The sequence below is a fragment of the Rhineura floridana genome, chromosome 22 (genome assembly GCF_030035675.1).
Source record: "Rhineura floridana isolate rRhiFlo1 chromosome 22, rRhiFlo1.hap2, whole genome shotgun sequence".
Classification (NCBI taxonomy): Eukaryota; Metazoa; Chordata; class Lepidosauria; order Squamata; family Rhineuridae; genus Rhineura; species Rhineura floridana.
In genome coordinates, this window is record NC_084501.1 from 15779701 (window position 1) to 15789609 (window position 9909).

General features: G+C 44.6%; 2 long non-coding RNA genes across 2 annotated transcripts; both read left to right on the plus strand.

Moving 5' to 3' along the window:
* The first annotated feature begins 338 nt into the window (after positions 1-338).
* Positions 339-2653, plus strand: LOC133374825 (uncharacterized). Its single transcript, XR_009759998.1, has 2 exons — positions 339-500; positions 1894-2653. It is a non-coding gene; the product is annotated as an uncharacterized LOC133374825 (long non-coding RNA).
* A 3827-nt stretch (positions 2654-6480) lies between these two features.
* LOC133374862 (uncharacterized) lies at positions 6481-8767 on the plus strand. Its single transcript, XR_009760004.1, has 2 exons — positions 6481-6672; positions 8131-8767. It is a non-coding gene; the product is annotated as an uncharacterized LOC133374862 (long non-coding RNA).
* Positions 8768-9909: the final 1142 nt, after the last annotated feature.

Sequence of the window (9909 nt, forward strand, 5' to 3'; positions counted from 1 at the left end):
AAATGCTGCTAATTGCTAATTACAGTTAGATTAAAAGGAATCACCGCTATCTGAAGTGGAACAACCAACTAATCAGCAATCATGTTCTGTTGAGCAACTATTGAGATGTTCAGCCACAAGGATCCCAATGAGAAGGTCACTTCCATTCTTTGTGATGATCATTTTCATAAAACCATCCTTTCCAAGTGCCATCCGGGAGATATGTGTAATGTAGGAATTGCAGTGTGATGAGCATCAAATGCCACTAATTGAATATCTAAGGAAAATTGTTTCCCACTGGAAGCTATGTATGAAGACAAGAAACATGGGATGGAGAGATGGATGGTGCAGCACATAGACATGTGCTTTGGTAGGCAATGAAAAATGTGTCCGTTCATTTGTGGTTCCTCGTTTCCCAGGGGAGGGTGCTTGGAGCTCTATAAAAAGGCCCTGTGTCTCTGAGCTCTTCACTCATTGACTTGCATCTCCACCGAGCGCACAAGTTCTGACTGCTGCACAAGGTAAGTTACACGGAACTTCTGGGAAATGGGAATTTAGGTAGCACGAGAGCTCTTCCAGAAACCCAGTCCTGCCACTGCAGTTAGTGGTTGGAACGACTGGAACTACTTGCAGAACGAGATCCCTCAGGATCTCCTTTCTGTGGCTTCATAGGGTTTTATTCCTTTTAGAATGTAGAATGATACAAAGCTGCCTTGAACTGATTCAGACCACTTGCTGTCTGCCTCAGTATTGTCGCCACTGACTGGCAGCAGCTGTCCAGGATCATAGACTCAAGGGTCTCTCCAAGCTCTAACACAGATTGTACCTGTGACCTTCCCCATGAAAAGCAGTTGGTCTTCTTCTGAGATAGTGTAATTCCCCTAGATACCAAGGAAGACCCCAGTCCTCATGGTTCTGAATAATGTGCTGATTTAAGCAGGGGCATCAGAGGCTGCTTTGAACAAAGCCAGACCATTGGTCGATCTACCTTCGTCATGTCTACTTTGACTAGCAGCGGCTCTCCTGGGTTGGAGACAGGGGTCACTCCCAGCCCTACCTGGAGATGCTGGGGATGGAACCTTGGGCCATAAATTTAGAACCAAATCCATTCCCAAATGTCCTTCAGATGTCATGGAAATACTCAATTCCCCCCTCAAAAAATGTTTTCCTAATACATTCTCTAATTGGCACACAGGTCTGGGATGGGGAGCCTGTGGCCCTCCGGATGTTGCTGGACACACTTCCCATCAGCCTCAGCCAACATGCTCAGTGGTCGCAGTGATGATGGAGTTGTAATCTAGCAACTTCTGGAGGGCCACAGGCTCCCCATCACTGCTCTATACAGAGCATATAAGACCTCCTGCGGGATCAGAACAAATGTTCATCTAATCCGTCATTTCAGTTCCTGAAGTGGCCATCTGCAAAGTGTACAACAATACAAGAAACCAGCATGGCCAATGGTTAGGAATAGGGATGGAATTTTGGTTGTCTCAGTTTCTCATCTTTCCATTCTCAAATTCACTTCTCCACATTCATGCAGCAATTTGTGATTTCCCCCCTCCCCCTTCTGGAGCTCTAATGGGATCACCAAGGATCATGGGTGGTCCTGAGAAATCTAGACAGTTCCAAATATCCAGAGAGATGGAGCCACACTCAACCCTACAAATGGCATCCTGCACTGGAGTGCAAGGCTTGCTTTAAAAGAAGAAGAAGAAAATATGTTTAAATATTAATTTCATCAAACAATACGTTTAACGATCTATTTTATCCCAATCTGCCCATTTTGGAATACACTGTATCCTAAAATACACATTTTTATGCAGTTTGGTATGGTGTTGTGGGGCATTTTGAACAATGCATGGTTGTGAATATTGGGTGGTTCGATTACAATAACTAATAATTTGCTTCCTTCAGCTTCACTACCTCAAAATGGCCAATGGGGAATGTCAGTCTTCCTGCTGTTCCAAGTGTGGCTGCTCCCCCTGTCGCTGCCAGAAGAGTGGTTGGTGTCCCACGTGTGGCCGTTTCCCCTGCTGCTGTGACAGGGTTACCTGCTGTTCCAAGTGTGGCCGTTCCCCCTGCTGCTGCCGCAGGGTTACCTGCTGTACCCGCTGTGGCTGCTGTCCCTGCTCCTGCCGCAGGGGGATCTAATGTTCCTGCTGCTGCTGCTCCATCGTTCATTGCTGCTCCCCCTGTGGGTGCTCCCCCTGTGGGTGCTCCCCCTGTGGGTGCTCCCCCTGTGGGTGCTCCCCCTGCTGCTGTGACCAGTCATGCTCCTCTTGCTATCAGTTCAAGTGCTGAGCATGTTAGAAATTGCTAATGAGTCTCTGGATGTAAATAACAGCATGCCGGTGCAGCACCTGGAAACAAAATCCTTCCTGCTCGTTGCCACCTCAACACCCGGAATATCAAGATTAATGTCAATGCACACACATATATTTAAACACCCACTGATTGCATTCTTGCGCTGATGTGGCTGAGTTAGATGCCACTTCTTCCTGCCTCCTTCATGACATTGGAGATTCTTCTCTTCCATCGCACTTGAATATCCTAGTAATGGAGTCTTGGTTTGTGCATGGCATTTATTGTGCTCCTATTTTCCCTGTGGTGTTTGGGATGTGATTGTCTCTTCCTAGTTCTGTATTAACTTTCCCAATTAAATTCTGGAATCATGGCTGTGCCTTGTGTTGTTGGTTCATTCTGTGCTTCATAAATCTCTTTCCTTGGGGGGAAAAGGCCATAGCTCACCGGCAGAGCAGTTGCTCTGCATGCCGATGGTCCCATGTTCAATCCCTGGCAATGCTCAATACCCCAGTGAATGTCTCCATACTGAAACCCTGGAGAGCAGCTGCCCATCGCAGTCAACCATACTGAGCTAGATGGACCAGTGGTTTGACTCGGTACAAGGCAGCTTCTTACATTCTTATTCAAAAAAGGATTAAACAAATTCATGGAGGATAAAGCTATCAGTGGTTGCTAACTCTGATGGCTGTGTTGTCCACTGTTGGAGGTGGAATGCTTCTGAAGAGCAGGTGCTGGAAACCTCAGGAGGGGAGGGTTATAGCAATGCTCACTGCTTGGATGCTTCTAAGAGGCATCTGGCTTGCTAAAGTGAGGACAGGATGCTGGGCTAGGTGGGCCATGGGTCTGATCCAGCAAGTTCTTCTTATGTCCTTACCAAAGATCTGTGATTTTTCCCCATTCAAGGAAACATTACTTGTGGCCATTTAAGATCATGCACTTAGAGACAGTGCTGATGCATCCAGGTTTATACTCTTGGTGCTTCCCCTGGTTTTAGGATGATTTATGGCTCTAATGATCTCATGATGGTGTACATGATTCCTCATTTTGTCTTCGCAGCATCCCAGTGAGGTAGAGAAAACTAGGTGAACAAATTTGAGTGTCCCCAGTCTATTTTAAACATTTTTGCTGTTAAAAATCTTAAAGTAGTTTACAACAAAGACTAGCAGAAAGTGAGGAGTCCATGTGCCTGGCTTGTGCTTGGAGATGTTGTCCATTCTTTCCTACTGTGCTGTAAGAATGGCTCAGTTGAGCGCACAGAGATTTGAGGAAGTGACTCGCCCAATGGATTCATTGTCCATGAAAGCGGTGAAACTGTTATGTGAGCAGTCCTATGCGAAGTGGAAGGAATGAACAATGCAGCAGGATAATCACGGGAGCAGGGGATAGAGAAATCATGTTCTGGAAACGGCAATATTAGGTATCTCCTTACTGAAATATGTGGCTATTATAAACCATACTTTTAAAAGGACCTTTCACATGTCTGCTGCAGTTCAAAAATTAGCTTTGATTGCTAATCTAAAAGGTCCTTTGATTCCTAATCTAGAAGTTAGAGTTGTTTGCAACTAAGACCAGGAGAAAGGGTAACCATTAATTTCAGTGGGTCTGCTTTGAGTAGGAGTATCATTATATAACGACCCTCAGCCAGTGTGGTGTAGTGGTTACGGTGTTGGACTATGATCTGGAATCCCCACACAGCCATGAACCTCACTGGGTGACCTTGGGCCAGTCACCTCCCTGCATCAGAGGAAGGTAATGGTGAACCCCCTCTGAATACTGCTTACCATGAAAACCCTATTCATAGGGTCGCCATAAGTCGGGATCGAAGGCAGTCCATTTCCATTTCAAGTCTCAGTGTGACTTTCAGGGAACTGGTTGTAGCCAGGGTGGACCACCTTAGACCCTGGGAACAATTGCAGTCCTCAAGGCCTCTTTATGTGGCCCTCAACATTCTCCTCAGTTCAGAAAGATAGAGATCCAAATATAAGATTGGGGACATGACAGAACCAAAATTAACAGATCCTCCCATTTTTTATCTTAAGGTTCTACTAAAATAAAATTGCATACATACACATACAGAGATAGTAGATCTTTGAGATCCAGTGGGGTGTAGTGGTTTGAATGTTGGACTGGGACCTGGGAGAGCAGGATTCAGATCTCCACTTGGCCATGAAGCTCACTGAGTGACCTTGGGCTAGTCACTGTCTCTCAGCTAGGGATGGGCGATAATTTTGATTCTGTTTGCATTTCAAGCACTTTCTGAAAAAGATTGAGAACCAAAACACAGCCATCCTTCAAAATTCACACATTCAAATTTTGCAACGCAGTTTGCCAACCAACCGATGTTTACCAAAATGCATATATTAGGGGAAAGTGTGCATAAAAATGAACATATGACAGGCAAAAATGTGTTAGATGATGACAAATGCCTTGCAAAACTGTGTAAATTAGTCAGAACTCTCTACACAAAATGTTTTTCTTAGCAGAAATTTGCATCAAAAAGCTGGAGAATTTTCATGAGGATTTTTTTAAAAAAATGCAAATTGTTGCAGAAATATGGAGAACTGAATTCAAGATTGCGAAAATGAGAAACTGAGAGAACCGAGATCTTTCCATCCCTACTCTCAGCCTGACCTACCCTACAGGGTTGTTGTGAAGATAAATTCAGGAGGGGAAGTCCCATGTTGTGTGTCACCTTGAGTTCCTTGGATAAAAGTGGGATTGAAATGCAATAATGAATAAATAAATCTGTCATGAGTGAAGTCTGCCCACTGCCTGCTCTGACCCACAAACGTTTGTGCTATGCTCAGTCTTTGTTGTACAGTATGGAGATGTCCTACTTCTGGAAATGTGAGGAAGGTGTTTCTCTGCAAAGATGGATGATAGTATGTGGCAGGTGGCTTATTCATCCCACATCCAGAGCACGTTCAGAGAGAAAGAAGGTGGGCAAGAGGTTTGCTCTCTCAAAACGGTTTTAGCCTGTCTCTGAAAGGAGAGGAGAGAAAGGGTTAACCCTCCTTTCACCTTGGAAAGTGTTCTATAACCAGGGCCTTCTCTGAGAACCTCTGTGGATAGGGGCTAGAGAGGGAAAGATCTGTAACTTTCAGGTCTCTCACTTTCTCATTTTTCCAACATTAAATTTGGTTCGCTACTTTTGTGCAGAAACTTGCAAGTTTTTATATATATTTTAAAAACCCTCATGAAAATTGTGAAGCGTTTTAGTACAAATTTCTCATTGATAAACCTACATATTTGTAGGCAATTTTGACAGACTCCCTCGCTAGATACAAGTCTTTATTTTTGAACTTCTCAGTAAATGAGTGCTTCACCACACTCTGCGATGCCAGTCAGAGCCATGTGTCATTCCAGGATACTAGTTGACCAGAAGGCTCCAGGTATTGGCCACATCACTCTACTGTAGGTTGTGGATTATGTGCTGACTATGTGACCAATATGACCCGCAGATAGAATTGGGGTAATGTGGTGGCAACATCACCAAAGGGTTGGCCTCATAACCCTGGAGTATGAATTTCAATTGGTCTACTCTAAGGAGAACTTAGCTGGATACAATCCTATGTGTTTGCTGTGTAAACATAGTGTTGACTATCAAACTTTACAGTGGCTTCCTGAGCCAACATTCGACTTGCCCTCCATTCTGATACAGAGGGAAAACACAGAGATCAGGTCACATGTTCCTTTAGGTGACAGCTGAGATTACACAGCCCTCAGATGATACACTGAACACAAAAACACCTTCATAAACCTATTTATGCTCGAGGAACATGAAGTTCTGGTATCTGATAGGAGGACGGAAACCACAAAACGCAGGTAGAAAAGGTACCTTGAGACTTTTGAGGTGTTAATCTCATCTATTGAACTCATTCCTATTGCCATATACAAATGCTACTAATTGCTAATTACAAGCATTAGATTAAAAAGAATGACCCTATCTGAGATGGAACAACCAACTAAAAAGGAATCATGTGCTGTTGAGCAACTATTGCTATGTTCAGCCACATGGATCCCAGTGAGAAGGTCAGCTCCATTCTCTGTGATGATCATATTCATAACACCATCCTTTCCAAGTGCCATCCGGGATATGTGTGTGCTGTCACAATCATGGTATGATAAGCATCAAATGCCTCTAATTACATACCTTAGGAAATTCCCTCCCAGTATGAATAAAGGCAAGAGACATGGGATGGAGAGATGGATGGGGCAGCACAAAGACATGTGCTTTGGCAGGCAACGAAGAATGTGTCCGTTCATTTGTGGTTCCTCATTTCCCAGGGGAGGCTGCTTGGAGCTCTATAAAAAGGCCCTGTGTCTCTGAGCTCTTCACTCATTGACTTGCATCTCCACCGAGCGCACAAGTTCTGACTGCTGCACAAGGTAAGTTACATGGAACTGCTGGGAAATGGGAATTTAGGTAGCACGAGAGCTCTTCCAGAAACCCAGTCCTGCCACTGCAGTTAGTGGCTGGAAGCACTGGAACTACTTGCAGAACGAGATCCCTCAGGTTCTCCTTTCTGTGGCTTGATAGTGCTTTATTCCTTTTAAAACATAGCAACATAGGAAATGGCCTTCAACTGATTCAGACCACTTGGTGTCTGCCTCAGTATTGTCATCACTGACTGGCAGCAGCTGTCCAGGATCATAGACTCAGGGGTCTCTCCCAGCTCTAACACGGATTGTACCTGTGACCTTCCCAGTGCAAAGCAGCTGCTCTTCCTCTGAGATAGTGTAATTCCCCTAGATACCAAGGAAGACCCCAGTCCTCATGGTTCTGAATAATGGGCTGATTTAAGCAGGGGCATCAGAGGCTGCTTTGAACCAAGCCAGACCATTGGTCGATCTACCTCCATCTTGTCTACATTGACCAGCAGTGGCTCTGCAGGGTTGGAGATGGGGGTCACTCCCAGCCCTACCTGGAGATGCTGGGGATGGACCCTTGGGCCTCCTGCATGCCAAGCAGATGCTCTATCACTGAGATGTGGTCCTTTACCGAACCAGAGATGCTTTCTGCTGGAATTTGGAGCCACATATTTAGAACCAAATCCCTTCCCAAATGTTCTTCCGATGTTATGGGAATACTCAAATATTTTTGTTCTGAATGTTTTCCTAATACCGGATATCTCTAATTGGTACACAGGGCTGAAATGAGGAACCTGTGGCTCTCCAGATGTGGCTGGACACACTTCCCATCAGCCTCAGCCAACTTGCTGAGTGGTCAGAGATAGTGATGGAGTTGTAATCTAGCAACTTCTGCAGGGCCACAGGCTCCCCATCACTGCTTTATACAGAGCATATAAAACACCAAAAGGTCATCTAATCCAGCATCTCAGTTTGTGGAATGATCATCTGCAAAGCCTCCACAACACAAGAAACCAGCATGACCAATGGTTAGGGATGGATTTGTTCTCTCTGTTTCTCATTTTTTCCATTCTCAAATTCAGTTCTCCACATTCACACAGCAATTTTTTATTGTTTCCCCCCACCCCTTCTGGAGCTCTCATGGGATTACCCAGGATTACGGGCAGTCCTGTGAAATGCGGACAGCTCCAAATATCCAGAGAGCTGGGGCCACACTCAGCTCTACAAATGGTGTTCTGCACTGGGGGTGCGATGCTCACTTTAAAAATAAATGCTAAAATGTATTTAAATAGTAATTTCATTACAAAATATGTGTAAGTATCTATTTTATCCCAACCTGCCCATTTCTGTACACATTTTATCCTGACTAATACATTTTTATGCAATTTGGTATGGAGTTGTAGGGCATTTTGAACAATGCATGGATGTAAATATTGGGTGGTTCGATTACAATAACTAATGATTTGCTTCCTTCAGCTTCACTGCATCAAAATGTCCTGTTGTGGAAGCCACCGCTGCTCCCGCTGTGGCTGCTCCCCCTGCTGCTGCCGCAGGTCCACCTGCTGTTCCCGCTGTGGCTGCTCCCCCTGCTGCTGCCGCAGGACCACCTGCTGTTCCCGCTGTGGCTGCTCCCCCTGCTGCTGCCGCAGGGTTACCTGCTGTTCCCGCTGTGGGCGCTCCCCCTGCTGCTGTGGCCAGTCATGGTCCTCTTCCCAGCAGTACAAGCGCTGAACACATTAGAAATTGCTAACGCGGCTCTGGATGTAAATATTAGCATGCCAGTCCAGCACCCGGAAACAAAATCCTTCTTGGTGGTTGCCATCTCAACACCCGAAATATTGAGATTGACATAATCAGATATATAGATATATATTTAAAATCCTGCTGGTTGACTTCTTGGGCTTATCTCACTTAGCTGGATACCTTGAGCCTCCTTCCTGCCTCCTACATGAAACTGAAGATTCTTCTCTTGAATATTTTTTGAAAAATTCTAGTGAAGGAGACTTGGCTTTCTGTTGGACTAGTTGGTTCTCTTATTTCCCCTTCGGCATTTGGATTGTGATTGTATCTTCCTAGCTGTGTACTAACTCCCCTATTAAATTCTGGAATCCTGGCTTGTGCTTTGTGTTGGCCTGGTTTGTTGTCCATTAAGTGTTAATCAAGTTTGGGAAACCTCTTCTAGTCCAAGGGCCACATTCCCTTTTGGGCAACCTTCTGGGGGCTGTGTGACAGCAGTGGGCAGGGACAGAGGAAGAGGGGGACAGAACAGTGAATGCAGTTTTTACCTTTATATAGTAGGTTACTTTCTGCACATAAATTGTATCTCCCCCGTCCAGAAAAAATCTCAGAGCTATGCTCTTCCTCATCTCCCACCCACTCATATTCTTCCATTTCACCTTTAAAGGGAGACTCTTGAAGACATTTCTGTTAATCTCCTGTTCTCTGGCCAATCATATCTCCACACCGCTCAGCCAATCTGAATCCAAAGCTATTGTTATGGCCAGGAAGTTCCCTTCCACCTATCCCCAGGCAGAAAAAATGTTGTGGGCAGGATAAAGCCTTTTTGCTAAGGGCCTCAAGCACTTAGATCTAGCACCTTTGCAGGAGCCCCTCATTCTCTTTTCGTGATGGTAATCCAGCCAGTCAGGACACAGGAATTATCACACATACCATATGATAATTCATATTTGCCACGCTAGGCTCCTACTGGCAAGAAGGTTGGGATATAAATCTAGTAGATAGATAAACAAACAAACAAACAAACAAATAAATAAATAATACACCCACAAAAAGAACATTTAGCAGGGCTTTAACCATGTTTGGCCTGGTCACTTAATATCCCTCCTATTTATTCCACATTCTAGAAAGGAAGTGTAGAAGTGAATAAGCTTTGGGGGGTGGGATCTTTCCCCATTACTCTGGAACTTGATGGGGGACCTTGTGCGGCACCTTTACCATTAATCCATTTAGTCTGCAATCCTGTACACACTTATCTGGGAGCAACTCTCATGGAATTAAGTGGGGTTACTTCCGTTACTTCTAATCTATTGTGGCATGAACCCATACAAGAAATTGAGACAGCATGGACCCCTTCTCAACCAAGAGAAGACACTTAATTAAGTGCTAAATATTATTTATTTATTGCATTTATATACCGCCCCATAGCCGAAGCTCTCTGGGGGGTTTACAGCAATTAAGAACATTAAAACAAATATACAAATTTAAACCATAAAACCCCATAAAAACCGATAAGCA